The 27886-nt window shown below is 40.0% G+C and overlaps 1 protein-coding gene across 2 annotated transcripts in view; it reads left to right on the top strand.

Annotated features, from left to right (window-relative positions):
* The first annotated feature begins 2651 nt into the window (after window positions 1–2651).
* The window catches only part of LOC136244252 (uncharacterized), a 47187-nt gene continuing 21952 nt past the window's right edge, over window positions 2652–27886 (top strand). For both annotated transcript variants that reach the window (XM_066035803.1, XM_066035805.1), the window contains exons 1-2: window positions 2652–2729; window positions 2779–2927. The gene's annotated coding sequence lies outside the window, so the exon portion shown is untranslated. The remainder of the gene's footprint in view (window positions 2730–2778; window positions 2928–27886) is intronic.

The raw sequence follows: 27886 nt of genomic DNA on the forward strand, positions 1-27886 counted from the left end.
ACTACCATAAGTAAATAATTATTAAAACCAGTTCAAAAGTGGCCACTATTGCTCTCAATATATATATATATATAGTGAAACCAAGGTACCAAGGCCAAAACTGATATCAAATGTATAGTAGCTGATAATAATAAAATACAAGGGATTATGATGTTGTGACATCAATATGTTCTACATATAATTAGTCTATAGCATGGGTACAAACATTGGCCATTTCCTTTCCCCCAATTGCAATTAATATTAAGTATCAAGTAAGATTTTTAGCAAAACTGCAGAGACCTAATGGCCACAAGGTCAGGACATAACACACACAACACAGATCTTAGGACTCTATGACTCTGATCATTACTTAAGTAGCCAACGTGTACACCATTTACTTTAGCAGTAACCCACTCATGCAGGTGATTAAACTTGCTGTCTACACCAGGATACACCAGCAGGTACCTCTCTGCTGCTGCAGTGTGACAGATGTTTCAATATTCATATTCCTGGCTACCATTATAGCAGTCTTGCTACATCTAAGTTCTACATAGTTTGCAGCTATATTAGCTAGGTCATGTGATACAAGCTTCTGAACTAATTAAAGAATGACATGTCTGTATTGAATTAATTACTGAAGCGTGTATGTATTATATCTACTGTACATGTGACATTTTCAGAAAATTGTCCTACTGGAATAGCTACTTTTCACTATAATTTCATGGTATTAATGAAAATTATAGAAGACCACATACAGTACAATATGTGCAAACCAATCCAAATCAAACATAACAATTAGTGAGTATTGCGGAAAGTATTTGCATTTAATTATGAGTAATCGGATTTGTAGTTTAGAAACTGGCATGGGTGTATTTGTAATTGTGAAGGTGAGCACACACTGCTATCATTGGTGTGTCATTTGTTTCTCCACCAAACACCCTAACCACAGTGAAATCTGTTAATACAACTTTGCCTCGTGCTATATTAGTCTCTCACTCACACCCTTGTGCTTTTTTTTCCATATTGTGCTTGCAGCAGCACTTTAACTAGTGTGAAGAATTACTAAAACTAATTATTGAAGAAACTAGTTATGGCTATAAAGTCTAGTGTAAGAATGCAATATGATGTGATAAACACCAACATCTCCAGTAGTGTATTCATGGTATATAAGTTTGTGTTAATATTCTTTGAGCAATAACTGAATTTCCTCTGACTGAAACTTGGGTCACAAGGGGTGGCACTCCATACTCTGATTTTCGTCCTCAGTCAAAGTGGTCAAAGTTGAAAAATTGGCGTGACTTGTACTAAAATCTGTGCTTGATTCTTAACTGATGTTTCAAAAAGTATCAGTTGTGGTATTAGTATTATTATTATCAATTTTATCAAAATGACAGGGTCGTACAAAAGAACAAGCCTGCAAACGTACTCCCCACAATTAAGCATACATACAGGCAGTAACATTAAATGCACACGAATACAATAACTAAGACAAGACAGATAGCTAATAACAGAGCACAACAGGACAAAAAAGAGAAAAGTTATTTGAATAGAAAGTGGCAAAGGGCAGCACAGAATAGATTTGACTTCTTAATCTGTAGGATGGAATATGGTATGGTGTTCCAAGAAAAGAGCTGTTTACAAAAAAGAGAAGCGATATTAATTAATAGTAGATACAATTGGCTGGATTGATAGAGGATGAAATCTAGTTGTGGTTTCGGGTAACTGAAAATGATTGTGAAAATGTAAAGAGCTTCTGTGGTGCAGACTATCATGTACATGGAAAATGGAGAAATACTACACTACACAAATGAAGCTTGCCTTTAGACCTACAGCGAATTCTTATTTGACTTTTAATTGTTATGATCAAAGTATAGCATATATTGGAATGCCATCCCTTGGGTCATACATGTGGAATACATCTCGTCACTCCTTCCTCTAGATATTCGAGTCGCCTGATCTGGGAGACAATCATGGGCTAAATTCCATGGGCGTAATGTAACAGTACAAGAATTACAACCATTTATACTCATCATGAACAGTAATCGGTATAAACAGTGAAACCATTTTAGCGGGCAGATTATACAGGCATGCCGGCCAGGTAAAGAATATCAGTAATCTGAGGGGTAGGTAATGACCTGAAATTTTGTAGATCATCTCTGAAATTAGTTCTGAAAGATGAAATATTGCCTGAAATTTATGCAATTTGATATTAAAGAGTCAATAAATTTACGGATTTACTAATTTTTGAAATTATTGCATTTTACGGAGAAATTTAACTGAAATGTTTTGAAAGATGAAATATGGGCAGAACATCTTTGAAATTTCGTAGACGATTTTGTCTCGTTACCTACCCCCGAGCCTACCCCTCGCATTAATCTAAACTGATACAGGCCCGTGACTAGTCTGGCGCGGCCGCCCCTTCGCAAACTGGAAGGATCTGGTCACTTCACCATTGTTGTGTACTCGTGCGTTTGCGAAGGGGCGGCCGAGCCAGACTAGCCCGTGACCTCACTATGTGAACGGTTTAGACAGGTTTCACTGTATACTGTATACACAGGCACCACACTCACACTGCCCCGCCAAAACCTCTTCTTCCATAAGCGTATTCTTTTGCTTGCTCTGTGTTGTTTTGACATACCCCCTAGTTCTAAACAATGCACAACTTTTGTGCGCACGTCTCTGCGGTTTTCGAGACTCGTGGCATCCTGGTGTCATGATGTAAAGAGAGGAGATTGATACTCAAATCAAAGGTAGTTTAACAGCGTGTGGTTTACTTCGATATACTGTTTTTGCTGGCAGGTATATGGTCATTTCGTGTGTGGGGCGAGACCAGTTTCGGTGCTAAAGTTCAAACTGGCACGAGGCAGCGAGGACAGGCATCACCCTCCGCCGATGACACAGTCGCTGCAACAGGTAGAAGCGTTCGTCATTTTTTTTAAAAAGCACAGGTATTAGCTCTTGAAAACGTGAAACAGTACTTGTGTTTCAGTTCTGCTAGTCTCGCGTGACCAGACCCTACTCTTCGCGCTGTGCTTATCGATTGAAGGTTATAAGCTGGTATAGGGTATAGTTAAATGTCAAAGTTGTGACACCTGTGTTCTGTATTCAACTAAAAACGGCCGCCACGTGCTTCACCAATGCACTATAATTAAAGTACAATCACACGCATGCGTACATTTTTAAGGCTTTACAAGATATCTGCAGGACAACTGGTCTTGGCTGTGGCCTGTTTACGATGTTATATGAATGTCAACTTTCAAATACTGCCCCTTGCTTACTGGTGTGGGACTTGCTCCATTCTTTAACTTTTTATGTTGTCTATCCCAGCAGTCTATCCCAGCAGTGTGAAAATTTCTGTTGTATTGTCACGGATATTGTTTGCCACACAGTAAAACTTGAATTACTTGCAAAAGTCCACAGTTGATTCCTCACTATGTAATAATTCATTCTGTTCATTTTGTTTCTTCTGCAAACTTTCAACTTCCTCCTTGACGTCAGAAATATCACGACCTAAATTCTGCAATGAGTAGCCGCCTTCTTGAGCCATTCTCTCACAAGTGCAACAGTTTTGAAATATTTCCTCTAGTGGGTTATGTACTCAGCTAGCTAGGCCTTTGTTAAGTCAAACTCAAATAGTGCCATAGACCATCCTTGCTTATATTATAATCTTCAATCGATAAGCGCCGCTCAAGAGTAGGGTCCGGCCATGCAAAACTAGTTTTCTGCACGCATGTTGCATGTAAAGGAGGTGTCATGAAGGTTCATTTTGTAGGTAGATCTGTGAACTCAATCAATGATCGAGGCAATATCGCTGTAGAGTCAAATCAAGACAAATTAACCCACAATTGAAAACTATACGTATTAGTGTACGTAATTATGGTCTACTCACAAGATGTTAGAATCTCCAACGATGTTACAAACTTCAGTAGACATTTTGTTGTGATCGTAAAGATCTTCCACAGCTGTCAGTAGCATGCACCAAGAACTTACAAGTTAAAAGCGCATTTTGGAAAGAGGGAACAAAGCAGCGATCACAACTTTCCACTATGGCATTTATATTGCTCCAGGTTTGTACTACCAGAAATATTCATCTCTTCGGGAAGCAGCTGGATAATATATTTGTGACAATATTCCTTTGATTCACATTTTGTCAACACTTCTTTGTTGCTCAGAAATGCCTTGTGTAGTGAGTGCATAACCAAATTCAGCACAAGTTAACTAACTCCATTCCATGACAAACCCAATACACTTCCAGTCAAAGCTGACATTCACCTAAACTACTACGCCTTTATCATGTAGTTTCGGCAATCTGTTAATCTCACATCACTGACTCCATGACCCCTTACAACTTGCAGAAGTTGAAACGTGCAAGTCAAAAGGTCAAGTACTGATAGATGGATAAGTCAAGTCCGGTCAACACTTAGTGGTTACAGATCAACCTACAACACTTGCCTTCATGACACCTCCTGGCATGTGCTATCAAGAGTATATAATAGTAACCATGAGTAACAAACAGGTGTATTACCCCATGATTAATGATTGTGTGAAATAACACAGATATTTCAGTAATTGTTTGTTTATATTTCCATTAAGGGTTGCTGTATATAGCCCAATTTGGTCACTAAACCAAGCGAAAACATGATATCATTAAAGGGAATTGGCTAATGTTTAAGTTCTAAAGTAGATCCCTGAAGGTGTGGGAGCACGCTCGTTTGTTCAACCGTAGTTTTATCGAGCTAGAGATAACCTTGGCCCCTTACCTACAGTTTCCTTTTACAATAACTGTTGAATACTTGGTTGAATAACAGGGAAAACTGGCAAACAAAGACCTATTGCCACGTATGCATTTCAACTTACCATTTTGCATAAACTAACAAGTACTAAAATACCCGTGCTACTTTATGCAATCATTACTTATGAGCTAATACACTGTTTGATACTCTTGGTTTCTATTATATGGATACTAACCCTATTCCTGTAAAATAGGGTTGTTTGGTAATAATGTAATGATATTGTATGCATTGTTTGTTGATAAGTGATCTGTGTGTTCAAAACATCTCATACATGTCATCAAAATATTGAGAATGTGACTAAAATGCAGAACGACTGAAAACTTAATATGTTGATTCAACAAGATGATATAGAACAATTCAAGATGTCCACCTGTCACATCATAAATTCATTTCATTCCACTCCTGAAATTTCACTAAAATGTTTCTCGAATATGAATACAGTGGGACCTTGGTTATCCAAAACTCCTGGGACCAAGCCCTGTTCATAACTTAGGATAATCCGTAACTTTGAATCATGTACATAAATGCAGGCACATTACTACCAAGAGTTAATAATTATGTAATTAATTCTTGTTACTAATAATGGTCAACTCTGTAGCACTTCAATACAAGTAGGTTACCCCACTATCTGCTAGGGTTTCAAGAGAGCTGCCAAGCTGTCTTCATGACAATTCATGAATTCTCTCACAACAAAGATTGGATTTTTTTCTACTGCACAAACTGTCGTTCCGTTGAGAGCACAAATTAGTGAATCCAAATCTCCAAATGTAATTATGGATTTAATGGTTTAATTGTGTTGTGAAAAATAATCTGGAACTTTATCAATTGCAATGAATAGTACAATTCTGGTCATCAAAATTCATTTGAAGTTGTGATATTAAAGTGGGCATGGCTCACAAAAGAAGCTAGCCTACTGCACTACACCTTGCACTATGATTGCTGCTACTGTTCTACTTTGTCCTTGCACACTTTAGATACAACATTCTTTTAGCACTTCATACATCCCACAAGTCAAAGGTATCACTGGATAACATGGTTAAATACATTTTTCGCATTCAAAACTGATAAGTTCAAGTAGGCTAGATCCATAGCCTGCTACTCATCAGTAAGCAAAACATACATTTAGAAAATTTGCTCCCTACAACATTTACAGTAGGGAGTGAAGAGTGGAAAGATTAGATGGAGTTTTCAATCCTGTACGAGGCATCTATTATCCATGATTCCACCAACCTATTCACTGCCCATTTCACGTGAATGGGCAAAGTGGAGGGTGTACTTACTGAGCCGTTATTATGGTTTATTCTTGTATTCTTTGATCTCAGTCAGCATTCAGCCTTTGTAATTCTGTGTACAAAAGTAAAAGTACATTGGATTAGTCCCATTACATACATGTACTTATGTGGCTAGTATAACAATGTTAAAAAATAATGGATGCATGCAAAAGTAAACCCAGTACAAGACTTTATAAAATTTTTAGTGATGCATATGAGCACGTGCAATAGTATTAAATTGCATATATAATACAATACGTTTCAACAAGAGTTTAGATCAGCTTCAGTCATATGCAGTTAGCTACTCTGATCGCAGATCAGTACTAGTGTCACGGTTGCTTGTTGAGGTTCCAGAGCCGGTATTCTAAGGCAAATTCTCGGTACGTGGTGATGGTGAACTGCCATCACTGTTGTCCGCACCGCTGAGTTCTTGATGTATTGCTCGTAATTGTGCACAGACCTTTGAGTTCATCTCGCTTGCTTACAGAGTGTAGTGAGGCAGCCATGTCTTGAACTTCTTTATGCAACTCTGCAACGTTGCGTGACAGTTCTTGAATTAGAGAGTTGGTTTTCTGACATATCTGATCTGGCAAGCTGTTGTGCTGTATACCACCGTAATAATAATGACTGTACATTTCACTTGTCAAGATTGACATAATGCTGTGTCTGTTTGTTATAACCTTGTGTATATATTAATCACATTATAGGTTGCCTGGGTCCAGGGGATTGTGTGTGGGTATAAAGCTCCTCACAGTCGGCTTAGCCATTCATGACACAGTGTATTTCACTGGTAGCTAAAATATTCAGTCAGTGGGTATAATTACTGACAGCACAACATGTTTATCAGTAGTCTAGCTAGGTGTGTGACTTTGTGGATACATATACCATGCAAACTTTAACTGATAAATTAACAAGACCAGATAACAAGGAGATGAGTGTGGCTCATGACATCAGTTGGAAACACATTCCAACAAACGGAAACACTTTCCATCATTCGTTTTACATCATCTGTAAGCTATAAACATACTTTCTTGTGTTTAATATTGAGTTGTATTGGTAAATATATCTGACAACAGGTTATGGAAGTATTAGTAAATATATGACAATAAGTTTCTGTTCCATAAAGTATTTCATAGCACAAGATATGTGACCAAGGTTAAGGATTCTGCTCGATGTAGTATTTCATTATTGCGCACAAGATCCTTTCATTTAACAATCCACAATGGAGTAGAGTGGCATCAATACATAATGTATTTTTACTGAGAGTCACTTTCAGATGATACACTCTGTGTGCTCTGTGAATGTGCAGACCATCAGACACAAGAGAATTGACGCTCTCATTATTTATATACTTTTGTATGGCTCGACAAGCTAATGATGAGTGCAATGCTCCCACTAATTCACCAACTTTTTCGTACATGGAACTTGCACCCTGAGGTGTTAAGGATTGCATTGGTTCCTCAGTGCTGGGTCCTGTTGCTTGTGAAAGACTAATTTCAAATTCATGGCCTAACAATGACAAGATTTGCTCTTTAACTATATCCTGGACTACCGGAACCACACTTTCCTTTTCAATTGATTTAAGTTTCAGAACTAAATATTTAAACGGACTACTAGCAGCATAAGTTGTCCATGCCAACACAACAAAGCAACAGTACCCTTTATTTTTACTAATTTCTACAAGCATCATGTCATTTTTAGTTTGGCAATTTTTCATTTTCTCCTTTTCAACAAACTCCATAGTCCTAGTTGACACTACTGTTCCAAATGTGTAGTAGTAGTGACAATGTGTACAAGCATTTCCAGACAGGTGTAGCTAGCTCCCCCTTAAATGTTCAACTACAGCCTCCCGTTGTCTTATACAGGTATGGACAATCTATGAGCACACAATTTCACAAACAGCTCGTCATCAGACTACCGTAGTCTTTTTTAAAATCAACTGTAAAGATTCAAATGTTGGCCTAGAACTAGCTAGATCATTCCAACACAATCTCATCATGAGGTAGATCTGGCTTGGACAATTTTCAGGTCTTGGGAAACGGTTACATAAGTGGTGTGCACAACAGGATACACATACTCACTCTGTATGTCATAATAACACCTTTCACCAACCATCACTAAATTTAGCACATTTGCCAAGTTAGCAAAGTTGATGAAGGTCTGACCACTGAGGAGTATAGCTGCAGCCAACAGCAGGTTACCAGTTGGTATACGTCTTACTACTGGTTGAGATTGCCAGAATAGTACATATCCATCAGGACATATACCACTGACTTCCAGTAATGTCCCCGAGGTAGATATCTTCAACTCGATCATTTCCAGACCACAACTACAACACCTCTTAATAGCATCATCAGCTGTGATTCAAGTACAATGAACTTGTGGTCTCCCATTGTATCACTATCTGTGCCATCCACAGCCTTGGTCTGGGTGGTACGATTCATCTTGGTCTTGTGGACTAAAAACAGAAATATAAGTATCAGTAACAGATATAATAATATCTCACATGTCCTCATCCCCTCCACTAAAAGTATAGCTGGCAACACCTGGTACCGGCGATGAAGACTACACAGGTGAGAGCACAAGTGATGATGCAGGGAAAAACAAGTCTGCCTGTGTGCCAACATCATTCTGTAGCAATGGCTCTGGATTAATGTTGACAAAAGTTGTCTTTCTCGTAGACAAAACTGGTCTATCTGTTAGTATGATGGACTTATAGTTTTTATTATTATAGCCTTATGGCTCACCACGCTGCAATTCTTGTTTATCAGGTACTGTCACGGCTTGGCTGCGGACCCCAGCCAATCACTGATCAGTGAGTCATGTTGTGACTTGGCTGTCCTAGCTTCACTAGTTATTAAATTCGAAAGTTAGTGTGACACACCCCTTTTTGGCAGCCATGCTTTTAGTGGCATATACACCCAAGTTGCAAGTCGATGTTATTATCAGTTAGGTGCTTCTGCAAGGAGGTCGGAATATTTTTCTCTTGAGGTGATACATAAATATATATATATATATCACTTTGTGTTCTGACTAACACAAAGATTTGTAATATTGAAGTACTGTAGTAGACTTGAATTCATCATACTGATCATACGTCTGATTTATATGAAACAACTTCACTGGATCGAATGCAAATAATTCTCCATTGGTTTCAATGGTATCTTAACGTTTTGAGTGGGATGCCGTTGTACTGTATCGCGATAGACTGTGACAGTGACATAGATAGTGCCCCACCTGGGACAAACTTTCATTGTGTACCACTGAAGAAGAACCCTGAGTTAGCAAAACAGGTAAGATTTTGTGATTGCTGGTTCTGCACTTACGTGCATGTTGTGATAGTGGCTACAAAACCTGCGAGTGGTTAATCCACCACTGGAAGATTAAAACGCCCGTGTTTATAGCCACCATTTTATAGCAGATGACTATGTGAAATTTGTATTGGAGGATCACTGGCCTGCTAAACCGAAGCTAAAGGCTACTGCTGTTCCTACTATCTATTCCTTCACAAAACCAGTGAAGCGTAGGAGCCAACCACTGTACATTATGACTTGAAACTTTGTTATCAAGATTAGGACTGTATTACTAAATGATTTATATAATTAAAAGTAGTTTATATTTTCACTGCAGTTCCCCTTTAAGTATATAAATCACTGTTATCAATATCACAGGTATCACTGTTATCAAGGCTATAATTGGTATCACAGTTATCAATGATATCACAGGTATCATGGGAATAAGTGATATAATAAGTACTCCAGGTAGCATGGGTATCACTGATATCAATGGAATCAGAGGTATAACTTGCATCACTGTCACCAGGTTTCACTATTATCACTGTTATCAGGGTTAAAATTGGTATCACAGGTATCAGTGATATATGGCCTCATATGTGCATTTAGGTTGCTTGGATCCGCAAACCTTCTTTTTTTTTTTGCATACAATACACTCATGAGACTGTGTGTGTGTTGTGTGTGTGTGTGTGTGACCGGATTTCTCAAAATCTGGCTTTGATGCACAAGCTTAACACATTTTTTTAAATTGTATAAATCAAGCCTACATAACATAATGAAACTGTAGTTTGAATTTGAAATCAATATGATTTTGTGTTGCTGCAATATCATACGTTCTGTACAATGATAAAAACTTACTTTCAGGCTTTTCTGCATACTTCAACTTGACAAATTGTTGACAGCCTGTTCGAAAAATTGCCATTAGTGCCTCTGATAATAAACGTAATTATACAGAACTCAATAACACGTTAGGTAGTATCACGCATGGTCAGAAGATTGTATCAGTAGGTTGATTTCTTTCTCAACACCGTCATTAGAGGTTTTCACCAAAGCTAATCATGCATGCTTGGCAGAAAATCGGAGTTTGGTGATACCATTCAATGCTATAGTCTTAGTATCAAAAGACTTTGGAAGAAGTCCCATCATAATTGCCAACTAACTGAGGATAATTGACTGAGGCTGATCGCCACACAACTCCAGCTATCTCTTCCAAACTGTTGACCTTCGTCCTTCTAAACAACTGTTTAAACAAGCCAATGCACCAATCAAGCGAAAATTTCATGTGGCTCACAAGCAAGAATGAAATTGTTACTTCTACATGTATGTGGGAAAATCTGTGAGCGTGAGTTTATTTTTAGCTGTAAATTAATATTTAAAATCATGCCTAAATTCTATAGTTATAGTATTACTTTCCCTCCGCTACTCTCAGTGACCTAGCTATAACTGCTAAAAACTTAACTACTGTATGGACAATTACATCTTCTTGAGGTTGTGGTGCATCATACAACCTTTATGAATCAAATTAGAAGCATATAAAATATCACTTGACATAGCTAGATTCCTGGTTGTATACCTTTTAACTTCATTGGATTCTTTTGTACCCTTTACCCATGTGAGGTCTTCCTCGGGGTAGATTTTCCAGAGTATCAAGTATTCATCAAATAACCCCTATATTACCTTCAATCACCAATGCACTCTTATGCAGATATATCTATCGCTGATACCTCATTTCTTTTAGCCACTGCCCTGTCAACTTCATAAATCCCCATTCTTTGCCTTTCTTCTTCTGACATTGTTTCAATATCAGCTTCAAAGTTTGAAATCACCTCAGGCTCCTGTATAATCACAGTTTGCTATACAGGTTGGTAAAGATATATATAGCATTCAGACTGAGGCCAACTGCATATAGCTGCTAATGAGAATTTGGCATTTTTATCAAGCATTTCCATCTCATGTAGGATGCAGACAAGGGATTACTGCTCAAACACAAGCAGCCCTAATTATTTAACTGCAAGCTGCCCCAATTTTATAAATGATCAGCAGAGATTTCCAGGGATAACACAGGGGCTATATAAAGGGGCTAGAGTTGGTGAAAGGGCAGTTGTAAATGCTAATTTGGCTATGTAGTTGTAACTTATCAATCAAGAGTTGCTATGGGTATTATAGGTTATTATCAGTCTTTATTATTTTAGCCATTAAGTTATTATTTATTCTCTATTATGGACTGTTGGTTCGACTAGTAGTTTTTTTGAATTTGTAGCAATTAAATCATAGTAGTGCAAATACAAGTGGTACAGTAGTGGGTAAGGCGTGATGGACAGCATGGTACTCCAAACCTGAATGTCTGGGTTCGATCTAGCAATAGTTTGTGTCAATTTTTCTTCTTTTTTTATAGCTATAGCTACCTTTTCGCGTCACAGCAGATTTTTTTTCTAACTTTTTTTTTAATAGCATTGACCAGCTAAATATCAACTAGGTTTCTGGCAAGAACGTCTATGGATCCACTTCCATAACTATAGTTACTTACTATTGAATTAGCTATAGCTATACTAACCATAACGCTTCAGTTAACTTGTATAGCTAGTTACCTGATGCTTTTACTGAGCTGTTAAACTGATCTACTGATGCTTTAACTACCAGCTATATGCTAGTTACTGACACTTTAATTTATCAACAACACTGAGGCACCCGGTCTTCACTCTCCACAGTAAGTATGCCATCATGTATCAATTTTTGTTTTGGCCACAACAATTGTCTGCATGTAAATGTAGATGGATCTTGCCAAAACTATGTGTCTCAAGGAAGTTGTGGAGCATTGAGATGATGGCATTTCATCCCTTCCCTGCACTGTAGTCCTCGTCAATCAGATAGTTGACCTGGTAAGATACAAAATCAATTACAGCTATTTGTAATGCTGGTATGTACTAGTGTTGGGTGTATACTGAAAATACCAACTCCCTCCTCATACCCGAGATACTCACACAAACACATACTGGTGTGCAGCTGCAGGCGCGGCTACTAGTTCATTTAATTTAACAAACACTACATACACTAATTACAAAACTTAAAATAATGTTAAACACTAACTATACATATTAACTTAAAAACTCCCTACTTGTGCCTAACCAGGGTGGGGGCCTATGCAGTGCAATTAATTTAAGACCCACTGTGCCCAAGTGAGCCTAAGGGAAAAAACCGATAGGGGCTTTTTTTTTTTTATTTTATTTAAGTTGTGGCTGCCCCTAACCGGAAAAAACCAAGCGTATCCACCCTATTAAATACAATGCGTGCTGTGTGCGAAAAGTCCAGAGTTAGCAGCAAAATCTTCACCATTATCTAAATCTGTTAAGGATACACACCAGACACAACTGGGAGGGGGGGTGGGCCAGCCAACACTGTCGCACCTGTCAGCCTAGAATGAACATGCGTTCACACTTTAACTATATAAATACTCACACATGAATCACGTGCACTAACACACATGCGCAATGTATTACGGCGGGAGATTATTTTCTGTCTAATTCGCAAGCTCAACCGACATAAAATACATCTCCCTCCTCATACCCGAGATACTCACACAAACACATACTGGTGTGCAGCTGCAGGCGCGTCTACTAGTTCATTTAATTTAACAAACAATTAGAGTAACAAAGAAGGCCTAGTGTTGGTTCACACTCTGCAGCTTAGCACCATATGTTACCCCTCCATAAACACCACCACAGGTATCCCCTTAATAAAGATACTGTTATATCCCTATACTCTTGGACACTGTCAGGCGGTTCTCCACAGAGTCCTCAATGTAGCCATCTTTAGCTGTCTCTGATCTCCACCTTCCATGCTGGCGGAACAATCTGTCTGGGACCCCTACCTGGGCTGCAGCGGAAGCACCACCTGCCCTGAGACTGTGCAGACCATATCCTGAAACAGGGTAGCCCAGTTCCAACATCTTGCCCCTAAACTGCTCTCTCACGGTTGTATAACTGAGCGGACCTGTACCTCTTAGTCTCTCACCACCACTGGTTCTGGTAATCCCTCTAAACAGGAAAAGCTCACTTGTGGTGTCCAACCCGACCTTAGCCATGTACCGCTCCAACATTCCTACTGGGCAGGTCGGCATCCCTGTCCTGGCAATTAATACTTCACTTCCTTGCCTGAGTTGGTCAGTCTTGCTACGTGGGATCTGAAGTTTGGCCATTCCCTCAGCAATAGTGACATCACTAGCCCTAATGTGAATGACCTCATCAAACCTGAGGAAATCTGCGAAAGCCAGCAGGCTCAGGGTAGTGATCCTCATGTTTGCCAGAGTTGGATGAGAGTTCATGTTCTCAACCATGTCAGCCAGCATGTCTACAGTCACAGGCTTCTTCTTCCGCACAGGCTTGCAACACGATCTCCTTATTCCTTGCAGTGTAGCTTGTACAAATGTTGCATTCGCTGGAGATTCTAGCCCTGCTAGTGTGTGAGCCCAGTTGATCGCATTGACAGCTTCTTCTGCAGCTGATTTGGATTCAAGGCGGTTGGCAATACTCTGCAGATACAAGGCAATGTGCTGCTCCTTAGCTGGAAATACTGGCAGGTTGTGAGTTGAAGCCCAATAGCGCCACCGTTGAAAAGCTCCTAGGTATTTCTTGGCGGATGAGTCTGCTCTGCTCTTGAGCACTGTGGATGGTAGCTGCGAAGCAAGCCTAGCCAGCTCAGGGTCCTCAAGGTCCTTCAGCGTGAGCCAGGTCCCTGTCGTCTGGACATCTGTGGTAATAACACAACCTGGTGATACAATATCTCCATGCATAGGTGACCTTGAATCCCATTGCACTTATCATTCATGCTTACTAAGAGTCTGACAACTGTGTTTCCGTAATTATAAAGTATAACATTCTATGTACAACTAGCAGCTAAGCTAGCACATTAAACATTAAAACACTTGACTACCCCAGCACCTGAGCTGGTCCATTAAACATTAAAACACCTGACTACCCCAGCGTACATTAAATCTTAAATTACTTGACTACCCCAGCACTTAGACTGGTACATTAAACATTAAAAACACTTGACTACCCCAGCACCTGGGCTGGTACACTAAAACACTTGACTACCCCAGCACCTAGGCTGGTACATTAACACACTTGACTACCCCAGCACCTGGGCTGGTACATTAAAACACTTGACTACCCCAGCACCTGGGCTGGTACATTAACACACTTGACTACCCCAGCACCTGGGCTGGTACATTAAAACACTTGACTACCCCAGCACCTAGACTGGTACATTAAACATTAGGAACACTTGACTACCCCAGCACCTGGGCTGGTACACTAAAACACTTGACTACCCCAGCACCTAGGCTGGTACATTAAAAACACTTGACTACCCCAGCACCTGGGCGGGTACATTAAACATTAAAAACACTTGACTACCCCAGCACCTGGGCTGGTACATTAAACATTAAAAACACTTGACTACCCCAGCACCTAGGCTGGTACATTAACACACTTGACTACCCCAGCACCTGGGCGGGTACATTAAACATTAAAAACACTTGACTACCCCAGCACCTGGGCTGGTACATTAAACATTAAAAACACTTGACTACCCCAGCACCTAGGCTGGTACATCACATTAAACATTAAAACACTTGACCTCCCCTACATCTGAGCTGAAATCTTTTTATTTATTTAATTTATTCATTTATTTTTTACCTCCAAAACTGATGATAATAGCGCATGCATAGTTTACATAATTATGTCCCTATTACATTTACCATACCTTAACAGTCTACAATGGCTGGCTAGCAAATCCTAGCTGTACAGTTATTGACCCACCGCTGCGGTATGCGCAGTGCCAACAAGTTAGTGTTGGGGTAACCTACAAACAAGCTGGAGCCTCTTCTTCCAGGAATTATAGTGAAGGTAGCTGGTGTCAAGGTACGGGTTTCTGCAATGAAGCTGGCTGGTTTGCCTCCTTCTGGGAATAACATAGGCCAGAATGGCGCTGATGGCCATTCTGGCAATATCAGAGTTGCTGCCGCCTTGCACTTCAACAGGTGCCTGATAACACGTGGCACCAAGTTTACAGGCGGACAAAGCCAGTTGTTGTCCATTTGCCAGTCGCAAGTGAAAGCATCCACATCCTCTGTGCCTGGGTTCCAAAACCTAGAATTAAAACGTGGCAGCTGTGTATTGTAATAGCTTGCAAAGCAATCAACTGTGTGAGAGCCCCACACTCTGTCCAATTCCATGAAGGAAACATGATCCAGGCTCCAATCATCATAGTCAACAAGCCGACTGAGGTAATCAGTGACCTCGTTATCCCGCCTTGGTATCCACTCTGGCTCAACGTGGACGCAGTGTGCTAGCGAAGTCGAAAATATAGCAAGTGCTTCATTCTGCAGGTCAGGTTTCTTACTCCCTACTGACAGTATACGTACTACATTCTGATTATCAGAGAACCACCTAACCCGCTCATTAGCCAACTTAGCTGCCAGGGCTTCCAGCACTAGTCTAACTGCTCTTAGCTCACGCCATGTGGAGCTCCTTTTGGATTCATCTGGCAGCCATGTACCCTGTGCTATGTGACACCCATGTTGCACTGTGTAACCTGCATAACCAGAGTCACTAGCGTCAGTGAACACAACCCTTACTGCTGAGGGCCCCATCCATATATTATGCCCATTGAACTTTTCAATTTCGTTATACCAGAACCCGAGTTCCCCTCTTACATGTTCGGATAGTGGCAGGTACTGTAGCCATGACATGCGTGTGTTCAATAAGGTGTACAGTCCCCTGGTCATTAACCTGGTCACTGGACCCAACCCTGGGGACATAGAAATTATCTTACCTGTAATACTAGCTAGGGCCTTAGCAGGGAGGGAGCACTTGCCTATTGCATCTTTAAGTAAGGCTTGCAGTGCATTAATTTTTTCCTGTGGGACTGTTATCTTGCCTTGCTCCAGGTCCAGCTCAAAGCCAAGCCAGGCGCACTGTTGGGATGGTGTCCAATTACACTTTGTATGGTTTGTGACAAAACCTGCTCTACTAAGGTCCTCCTGGACTAGTACACTAGCAATCTGTGCCTCCTTTTTTCCACTTACTGCCACTATCCCATCATCTAAATAGACAACTGCCCGCAAGCCTTGGGCCCTCCAGTGTCGAACCAGAGGTCTCAACAATTTGGTGAATAGGTAGCATGCAGTGGCTAATCCAAAAGGTAATACACAAAAGACATAAAATTGCTGTTTCCTGCCCTGACCCCAGGAAAACCCCAGAAATTTCCAGTGTTGCCTGTGGATATCTACGTGGTGTTACCCCGATTTGAAGTCAAAAGAAAACATATAGTCCCCTTGTTGAAACATTGACATAGCCACCCTTAGATCTTCGTACTTAAATTTAGCCTTTAGCAGAAATTGGTTAAGATAACGCAGGTTCAGGACTAGTCTCAACTTACCAGAGCTGTTGGACACTACTGAGAGTGGGCTACATATGTGAGGTTTCTGTGTGACTGTTTGGATGCAGCAGTTCCGTAGCAATTCTGCAACTGCCTCAGTGACAAAGCTTGGGTTATTGGTAGCCGACTTCTGGTTCTTAGCTATGAATGGCGGTGGCAGAGAAAGGAGAGGGAGCTTATACCCCTCCTCAATGCACTCAATCACTGGATTGGAGGCATTCAACACTGTTCTCCAGAATTCTATCGAGCCTTTAAGCCTACCTTGCACATCGACTATTTGTTCCGAGTTCTGTTCTAGCTCCCAAAAACGTGTGGGGTCCACCATGTCACCTTCTGTGACCTCCACCATGGTATTGCTCTTTCGTAAACCCTTGTCGCCATCATGAGTGTCATTACTTAGGGAACCCGCCTGCATCCTGGGCCCACCTATGGGCTGTGATACTACATTCACTCTGAACTCATCATCCAAAGTTTCCAAAGTGTGGGCACAATCAGTAGCAGATTGGTTACTGCTAACCTTGCATACATCCCCCTTAGCATTGAAAACAGTATTGAGGCCATTGGTATTACCCACTACACTAACAGCATAAGCACTATTAGCATTGCATACAATATCAACACCATTAGCATTATCCACTGTAGTTACTGCATAAGCACTATTAGCATTGCATACATCATCAACACCCTTAGTATGACCCGCCTTACTCACAACAAAATTACTATTAGCATTGCATACATTATCAACACCATTAGCATTATCTACTGTACTTACTACATAAGCACTATTAGCATTGCATACGTCCTCAACACCCTTAGTGTGACCCACCTTACTCACAACAAAACCACTCTTAGCATTGCATACATTATTGACACCCTCACAATGACCCACTGTACTCACAATACCCTGACTTGTAGGTAGTACAATGCTCACACCATAAGGTGTACCCCACTGACATTCAGCATAACAATCATTACTATTCACCAAAGGATACGGTCTACCACCCCTGAACCTGGCTGGACATTGAGCCCTCAGATGTCCCATCTGTAGGCAGTGGAAACATGGACCTGGCGCTCTTGTTGGTGGTCCTGGTGGCCCAGATGGCTTCATGAACATGGGAGGCTGGGGGTGCGGTGGCGGCCCAAATACAGGGGGTGGTGGCATACCACAGGCAGGGCCTGTGCCTACTACTGGAAAGGGGCCAGCAAAACCCCGACTCACAGGCTGAGGCGGCGACTCCCTCTCACTAACTGTCCTCTTTAGTCGCCGTCTCTGCTCCATTGTACGCTTCTCTGCGTCAGACCATTTCTTGGTATCCTTCTCGTCGGTGGCAATCTCTTCCTTTAAGTACTCTTCCACCGCACCCCAGCCGCAGTCTGAGCTATCCGCAAGGCGAATAAGCTTTTGCTGTGCCGCAATGGCGTGCACACCTTCTTGCAGCTGCTCTCTTGCGTTCTTAAGAACGGACGCTGCCTGGGGTTGCTCCGGCTTCAGCTTGTCCAAAATCGAGGTAGCTGACTTGATGGCGTTGTTCACCGACTGATTGAAGGCGAACTGACGCTCATTCCCTTTTCGACGAAAGGTCGGTTCGGGCTCCTTCTGCTGGATCTTCCGGACGATAAGGTGGGCTGTCTCCTCTTGGCCGTCCGCTACCTCCTTCTTGAGGTGCTCAAACTTGGCGTTCATATCCTGCTGGATCTGCGCGTTGTCCGCCTTCATATCGTCCTGGATCTGGGTGTGGGCCGCCTTCATTGAGTCCACGGACTTAAGAAGTAAATCTAACTTCTGGGAGTCATCCATCCTTCGGAGGTAACTATTGTGGCTCGTAAATAGCCGCCTAGTAAATTAACAACTTAAATACTTATTACTAGAACAGGTACTAGCAGCCAACACTGTCGCACCTGTCAGCCTAGAATGAACATGCGTTCACACTTTAACTATATTAATACCATACCTGTTTCACTGCCCATACAAAAGTCTCAATAGTAGCAGTGAAATTTATCCCGTATTTCACTGGTAGCAGTGAAAAAGTTGTAATTGCAATTTCATTGGCTAGAATTTATGTTAACAATTAGTGTTGACACATGTTTAGTACATAGTGACAAATTGCGTACATAGCAATGCTAATGCACAGCATGCGTAGACTATATGCAGCGAGTATGGTATTAACTGGGAATAGCATGGGTAGCAGTGAAATTTGGGATAAATACCACTCTTGTTGTATTGAAAATGGTAAATTTCACTCGGCTTCGCCTCGTGAAATTTATCCCCATTTCCAATACAACACTCGTGGTATTTATCCCAAATTTCACTGCTACCCATGCTATTACTAGTACAAATACTCACACATGAATCACGTGCACTAACACACATGCGCAATGTATTACGGCGGGAGATTATTTTCTGTCTAATTCGCAAGCTCAACCGACATAAAATACATATACCAAATACCGTGGTATTTTTATCAAACCATTTGAAAGTTAAATATACCAGTAATATATGAGTGTATTGTGCTATGAGGGAAGCCAGACATCAGGTCTTGGCATTTTATTAAGTAATGTGTTAAGGATGCTCACACAGATATTTGAAGCCATACAATGCATGATTTTGTACTGTCTCTTATAACCAAGCAACGTGTTAAATGGATCCATATGGTACTTACATTGGTAGTGGGTCCCTTTCTCTTCAACACAAACCAAACAGTTTTTTGCTAGCTACGTGAGATTCTTTCCAGAACACTTACTAGTCCTCTAGCGCGCTGGAAATCGCACTAAATATACTTAAGGTTACAACTCACATATCTATTTTCCATCACCATTACTTGCGAAGCCATAGTGCTACAGACAAAATCTTTTCATAGTTCTGTAGAGAATTTATCTGCCTATCTGCATGCAAAATTTGAAGCTTTTACGGCTATCACTCAAAAACCAGTTTTAATTTTAGTGTAGATGTGTAAAGATAATGTGCGCCCAACTGTACTGATATAATAACCACAGATATTTTGTGGTGAACATCACACAATATTCACATTCTATAATACACACAATACAGTTTTAAAGTCTCTATAGGTGAATACTCTTCGATATGTGTGGCTTTTAAAAAAGCCTTTGTATGCTCTAGCAGAGCATCACCACCAGGACTTCTTCCTGAGTTGTAATCTGGATTTGAAGTTGGTATCTAGAGAAAAGTAATGTTAATGTGAAGTACCAACCAAGGAGACCACCTGCCTATGTCACTCCAGCAATTGATAACCTCCTTGCTACTGGAAAATAATCAGCAACAACTAGATAATAACAGCCACAGCTAATCCAAAATAGATACTAGGATCAGTGGTGACTTTGAAGTGCCAAAAATCCCCATTGAATCAGCCATGGGGCTAACCAGCCTATTCAGCTGATTAGCACTCCTGCATAATAATAACCCCATTGCGTTGCAAACAGATAATAATGGTGAACATGTAAAATGACAGAGTATCAAACCATGAGGCAAACTAGTCTGGCGGCACCCGCCCCTTACTGTATGCGAAGGGGCGGGCACCGCCAGACTACAGGCAAACAACAGATTCTTTGAGTGTACCAAACTGCAAACACTGACTTACGTTACATATTACATGGCCATTTACAAAATACAAGCCTGAATATGGAATTTTAAGTAAAGATGTAAGTTAATGAAAATCATTGTCATTTGCAGCACATACAGTTTTGGTTAGCCATGGCCAAACATCAGTGATACAGTCATTTCAAGGGCCCAGGCATACAGCCTGTTTCATGATAACACCTCAAAACATAAAAACACTGTATGCAAAACATCAGACCAATCACACATAGTAAATCATAACATGTTGTCACTTGTGAAACAATAGACTCACATCAGACCAAGCAAATCAGAAGTCATCACTCGTGAAATAATGAATTTAATTACACACTCTTTTGTCAATCATAGAGAAGTGTGATATTATGATACAAAAAGATATAAGATCTAATGAATAGTACATGAGCTCAAAGTAAAGCTCGAGGAACTTTTGGATACAACTGTCAATTCCAAGTTAATACACAAGTGGCATGTGGGAACTTGACTCATTTCGGCAAGAATATAGAAGTGAATGGCAACATTGTAAGTTGTGAATCTCTTGCAAGTAGAGTATAACATGATAAAATCACTGAAAAGCAGTAAAATTTTGACTCAAGCAATGCACCACAGAGACCGGCTTGTTGAATAAAAATGCGATAAGATTTGTAGGCACAATATTATTTAGACTGTTTCACTACCTTTTAAAAACGCTCCACTATTTTATTATGCCATGCTTTACGTGTAATACCTATAGGCTTTAGCCACTGTATATATTCATCATTTGATTTTATTATCTTATATTGTCCTAACATATGTTCGTATGACAGACCACGTTCATCCAAACGCTTAGCCATACACTTGGTTGCAGCTTGTTTAAGCAACAGTAGTAGTTTAGACACTCTCTTGAATATCTGGACTTGCATTGTCCAGGTCTTAGCCAGCATTTCCACTCCCCTAATGGTTAGTTCGGATAACACAGTAGCTAAGCTACTAGAGGTAAAAATCTGCTCCATTGCACAAACATCTTCCAGTGCCCTATGAGCATTGTATATGCTACCTGGAAAGATAGCATTGTATGAGCTTAACATACAAGTTGGTTACGCCTAAACGCTTCCATTCACGGGGTGTCCAATTTGTAAAAGTTGTAAAATTATTCTTTACTAACCTCTTACACTCAAAATACGTATCGGCAAAATGCAAGTTTATGCTGTGCAGACGATTAAATAAGACATCTCTTCTATGCAGCTCTGCCAACAAAATGGGAAAATCGAAAGTGAACCCATTGTGAGCCACCAACACAGGGTAATGGTAATGTGTATTTCTTCTACTACATTACTTATCCACTGCAGAAACATTTCTAATACTGCAGGAAATGAGGGCTGGCCATCTAACATTTGCACAGTAATACCACATTTGTCTTGGACAGCCTTAATTATCCTGCGTGATGTGTTCGATAATGAACTAAAATCACGACATGCAATATTTACTGTATGAGGTACACCTATTACTTTTGTTGCAACTTCAATGATATTATCATTGTAAATGCTACCACCAGTAGCCTCATAATCATAGAAGATGAGTAACGGATGCATATCATCATAAGGAAGCCCTTCATCAGATGGCAAAAATGAATCCTCAGATGGTATAAGCTCACCTTCACCACATGCTGCTCTACCAATACTTTGATCCCCCTCTTCATCACGTTCTTTTTCAATATCTGATCCATCTTCCTCCTCTACTTGTTCTTCATTATCATCACCTAAGCCAGTTCCCACATACTCCGCAGTACTATACCCTGCAGCTTTAAGAGTGGTCATATAACTTTTTTCATCTCATACCTTTGTAATCTTAATTAGACTTCTATAGTGATGATGATGCAAATCACTATTCCTACGCTTACGTTAACTAGTCCATAAATTTTGCTCACCTAAAATGTATTGCACAGCATTCTCTGGCATATCTATACCCATTTCACACATGACATATGGCCATGTTTGTTTTGCAACAATAATGTACAGTATTTAAATCTACCTTCTTATTGCGATATTTTAATGCAAGACCATGGAACCCTTCTATTGAATTAGCTTACCTTTACACGTCACATACTCCTGTGGCCTGTCTGACATATTTGCAACAACTCATAAAAAGCTTGGGATTGCTCAGTACATAAAGTTTATGTTTTGTGCTATACGAGGTGCCGTCATCATTCATTTCAATGTGATATTTACACCACACAGAATCATGCTTGTCTTTGCAATAATGGTTATAAAAGTTCATAACACCTTCAGAAAAGGCAGCAAGAGGATTGTCACTGTCCAAGACCTCCAAACAGGACATCAGGCACTTTAAAGAATGCTTCACCCTATCTACAAATACCTTACTGATACGCTTACATTACAAGCCATTCTGTTTGCATTTGCACATTGCACTCCTAATTTTACTTAATCGCTATGAAATGTTTTTGCTGTATGGTTACCACAATATGTAATATGTGTATCAGGGAACTGGCTACATACAATGGCATTTGCAGAAGTATCGTGATCCATGATAATTTGATCTATAGTAAAGCCACTACTCTTTATATCACCTAAAATACTTAAAAGCATGTCTCCTTCAGCACCAGAGGATGTGCCCTCCCAGTTAGCACCTTTGCCTTTCTTGGTCCGATGGGCAAACCATGCAATTGAATCAGTTTACACATCATGCAAAGTGGCAGAGGCATTGTTCGAGTGGTGGCCACGTGTAAGATAAAAGCCATCATAGCTAGCTTGCCATTGGTGTTGGTCACCACGTGCAATAAGTTTGGCCCTTATCTGATCACATGACCACAGTGCAAGTTTCTCAACATGCTTACCTACCCATTCTACCACACCCTCCCACGTCGTATGGTGAATTACCGGCAGACCCATGGTACCAAAAACACTGTTGTACTCACTATAGTACCTGCCATTCAGCATGAATGCTAGTGCAGGATAATTCACATTCCAGCACCTTGGCCTGGTGCCTGTGTGGGATTACCAGTGGTCTGCAAAGTTACCTCTGAGCTACACTTTAGATGTACGTAGTTGCTCACTAACAGTGAGTCCCCTCTCCATCTCCTCTAAGGCTTTTGCTACCTTCTCCAGCAAAGGTAGTCCTGTTGTAGACGTTGTCTCTGTCTCCATTGGTACATCAACATCTAAAACAGATTTAAAAGAATTCACAAACTTTCATGGTACACAGATAATACACATAAACTAATTCATGAGGATGCAGGAACAATTAAGTTTCCCGCATCAAATACTTATTGGTGGGCAATTATGCTTAAAGCTTTTACAAAATGTTGAAGAATAAATAGACTACCACTTAACATGCGTACATTGTTATGTACAATTGAGTGGACAGCCAAGAATTCACAGTGTATGTTTCGTACATACTGTATGCTCACCTTGTAAAGAGCTGCCATTGCCTCCATTACAAGAAATGTTGCTCACCAAGCCATTCGTAGTTAAAACTACAAGTTTCTTCGTCGCTTTATGAATCGTAGATAGATGCGCTGCACGCTTCGACTGCCTAGGCATGTTTCTTCTTGTCACGTTGTTAATCGTCGTATACGAGAATATTATGCATACAACGGTTCCGTTTTACGAGCTATTACATAGTAGCTGCATGGAACATCTCACGTGTTTGCGGTAAATTCTTGCATGGCTTCAAATATCAGCGAGCACCCTTAATGGTGTGGATGTGACCACAAGACCAGCACAACAGTAAACTGTGAGGTTTCAGGTTTGCCAGCCTACTTGTATCAACTGTATATATATATATATATAGCTACATAATTTCTCATATTCCTAAAAAACCTCCTAATATTTTCCAGAAAAGCACTATGAAGTGCAGGACGATATGCAGCTCAAGACTCTTGAAGGAGTAATCACAATGTGCCTTGTTATATTTTTTTTTGCTACGGGCTCACACTCTATCAATTGGATTCAACACATAGTGAAATTTAGGAAGACAAAAGCCTTGGTAGCCATAAGATAGCAACAAAATCTCCAACTCAGTTTTTAGTCTTGATACTTTCTCAATTCTGCACACATTTTGTCTGCATTCATTCCATCTGTATTTAACCGCTATCCTCTAAGACAAGCTTCATTCCCTTAGGCCGACCTTTCGTGGGACCCACCTCAGTTATGACCATGCTGTACAATTTGCCATTATGTTTTGTATCATGCATTTTTTGGTTGCTTGCCTCCTGGTTTAACATTCATGCGGTTAACGTTTAAGGCAGTGTGTCCTGAGCTATGATCAAAAAACCAAAGCACATCTTAACTTTAGAATTTTAATTGCAACAACCGTTTGCTGTAAAAAGTTATCATTATTCCAATGCCCTTCGTATTATGCTCCAATTTTCAACAAAACTCTAGTCTGTTGCTTAAGATCAGGGTTTACTGGCTTTGACCTACCCATAGCTTAACAGTTTAAGGAACACCAATAATTTCAAAAAGAAGCAAGTGGGCAGTTGATCTTGTATCACCAGTTAAAAGGATTTTTAAAATCACACAGTAATAATTCAGTCCCTACTGTCAGCGGGTTGTGACTAGTAACACCTCAAGACTGGATTAAATTCGCCGCAGCGGTAGCTAGCTGTTGCGTAGCAGAGGGTGGTAGTGACAACAATGGTGGTGAGGATACCACAGCTGGAGCTGTGGATGTTGTAGCTGTTGCTTCAGTCAATGAGGAAGTTGGTGCTAGAATATTAGGACCAGAGTGATAAGTTTCTTTTCTGCTCATAGTGAATGTGGACTGCCTGTGAAATGATCGAAGATGAAGACACATCCTTTGGTACAATGTTCAAGATCTATTTTCTTGGAACGGATGTATTATTATAAACAATATGGCATTTTTTCTGTTTCAGTTTCCTTTAGTATTTTCATGGTATAATGATGCTCACTCTTGGGGCGTTTTAGCATCAGTCCTGAAGATTGAGGTGTCAGCTGTTTCAGTTGGCCTGTCACTGAGTATCTGAAGAATCTGTATTGTACAAAACCTCATATGCAGAAAATGAAAACACTTGGTCTATGAAGCTAAGCTAAGCTCTGTAACATAATTAGACATGCATATATATAAAGCTGTCTGTCTGTTTGTCTGTCTCCAATGCCTGTAACTCAGCAACCAAAGCACGTATCAAAAACACATATCGATGCGGGGTTTTAGCTAAATTAAGCACTCATCATCTGGCAACTCCAAGTTTGTTATTATAAACCGTTACATTCTTCCTTTCGTTCTCTATAAAGCGTTGAAGGTGTTGGTGCCTGAGCTACATTCCTGTCAAACCCATGAACAAACAGCCAAAGCGTTAGCACATAGAACTGTTAACCCAGAAGTCCTGGGTTTGATTCCTGCCCATGAAAACTTTTTTTTCTTCTCAGTGCCACATTTTTGTGACACACTTTTTCATGTGTCAGCTATTGATGATGATTACTGGGTAATCTGTGCACGTATCGACACGATTTGCATGCAAAGTGAAACGCTCACTATCTGGCTGCGTCGCAAAGTTGATTGCAAGCTTCTACATGTATTCCTTTGTCTGCTACAGCACCTTGAAGGCCATGATATGCAAAAAAAACCTCCCATATTACAGACCGCTTCTTCGCCATCTCTAATGTCACGTGTAACCACTAATAATTATCTGTAAACAACATCATGTGCTTATATTGGTGCATATTTATATTGGATTGTTATTTATTTTCAAGCCAATACCGATATGTTAAAATGTTGCTGATATATGGCTTAACCGATAACCAATCCGATTATCAGTGCAACTCTAATTGGTAGTGTACGGAGTTACACACTCCCTTGTCCCTAGGACTCGATGAGCTCCTGATTTGGCCAAGTACATTGAGCTACATTAAGGTAAGATCACCTAGGCTTGCATAGTGGCCAGAATGCACACTGGAAGCTTAGTGCTATGTAATGTGGATCACAACTTCAGTATCATTACTGAACTGGACTCCACTCCACTAACTGTACTGTAGCTCCTTGTATTGGATCTGATGGTGATATAGTAACTGTAAGAGGAGAACTGTGGAGAAAGTAAATGCATAACAAATGAACACTGAAAACTACACGTACAATAACCCATCTGTTATTCTACATACCCTGTATGTGAATGTATCAAATCACTATGCGGCATATTGTGATGACTGCATGACTTACTAATAGTTTAGTTATTATTAACGATAATTACATCACAGACATAAAAATGGCTGTTATAGTTGGAGGACTCTTGTGATGTCACAAACATTTTTATGTCTGTGACGTAATTTTGGATCAGGCTCATATCAGTGATTGTTGAAGGCGACAATCTTACATGAAGACTGACTGGGGCACCCCAACTCCATACATATTACTGCATTCAAAATGCATTAAAACTCTCGCTACTTATTTTCTTAATGGAAGCTTTTTTTTTGCCATCTCTAGTTCTTCCATGCATAGTTCCAAATGACTTCTTATAAAGTTGCATTTCTGATTCTACTGTTATTAGTAAAAACTTTTCCTTGAAGATTGTGGAAAGGCAATTTACTTCCATTCTGCTAGATGTTATTTCAATATTTGTTTTGCTTATATACTCTACCAATTCATCTCTAATATATTGTGCATCTGGTGGGTTTTTAACGTAAGACGGTTTAATTAGTTCCGAGAAACTATGATATATTGATCCCACACCAGTTGGAGAATAAATAAGGTAATTTATCTTACCATGTTTCACAGTTCCCAAGCAAATAAAATTTGAACTAATGGTATAATTTTTTTCTTTATTCGGTTTGAACTTAATCTTTGTTGCCCACTGTTCCCCAAAAGTGCGATACACATGAATTGCCAGATAATTCCGTGTAGCGAAGCCCTTTGTGGATCCTCCACTTCCAAACTTTACGGCGCACATATTCTTAGGATTTCTAGGAGATATACGTACATACATGTTCAGTTTTATATTTTTGATTGTAGATGTAGCTTTACTTGATGTTAATTCTTCTGATTTTTTACTGATTAGTGTCTCTTGACAATAACAGTGACCATTTTGTGCTATAAAAACTGACTGCATTTAAAGTTTTTACGAATGACATTTTCGCTCAGTAGTAAGATTTGCACGTTTAGATTTGCACGTTTAGATCCTTGCTTAATCTTATCTTTTTCCTTTGTAATTGTGCTTTTAATATTCTCTAAATATTTTTCTGGCAAAATTGTATCTTTTATTTCTATACCTGCAGGTGTTTCATTATAGCCATTCATACTTTCTACCAATTTTGCAACGTTTGGCTGTAGCATATACGCACATATTCATATCTATAACCACAAAGGATTGATGTACACTCAATTTCTTTGAGGACTTCCTCATTTCTGTTGAGGAATGGTCATAGTGAATACAAGGACCTTCCAAAAATGCAATACACGGATATAGCACGTCAATGCCATGGATTCTACTGTATTGCTTGGTAGTTTGATGTTCAAACTGATCCAAATCCTTTGCCAATATCTCCAAACATAGGAAACATTTTACATCGT

This window comes from Dysidea avara, chromosome 14, assembly GCF_963678975.1.
Source record: "Dysidea avara chromosome 14, odDysAvar1.4, whole genome shotgun sequence".
Lineage (NCBI taxonomy): Eukaryota > Metazoa > Porifera > Demospongiae > Dictyoceratida > Dysideidae > Dysidea > Dysidea avara.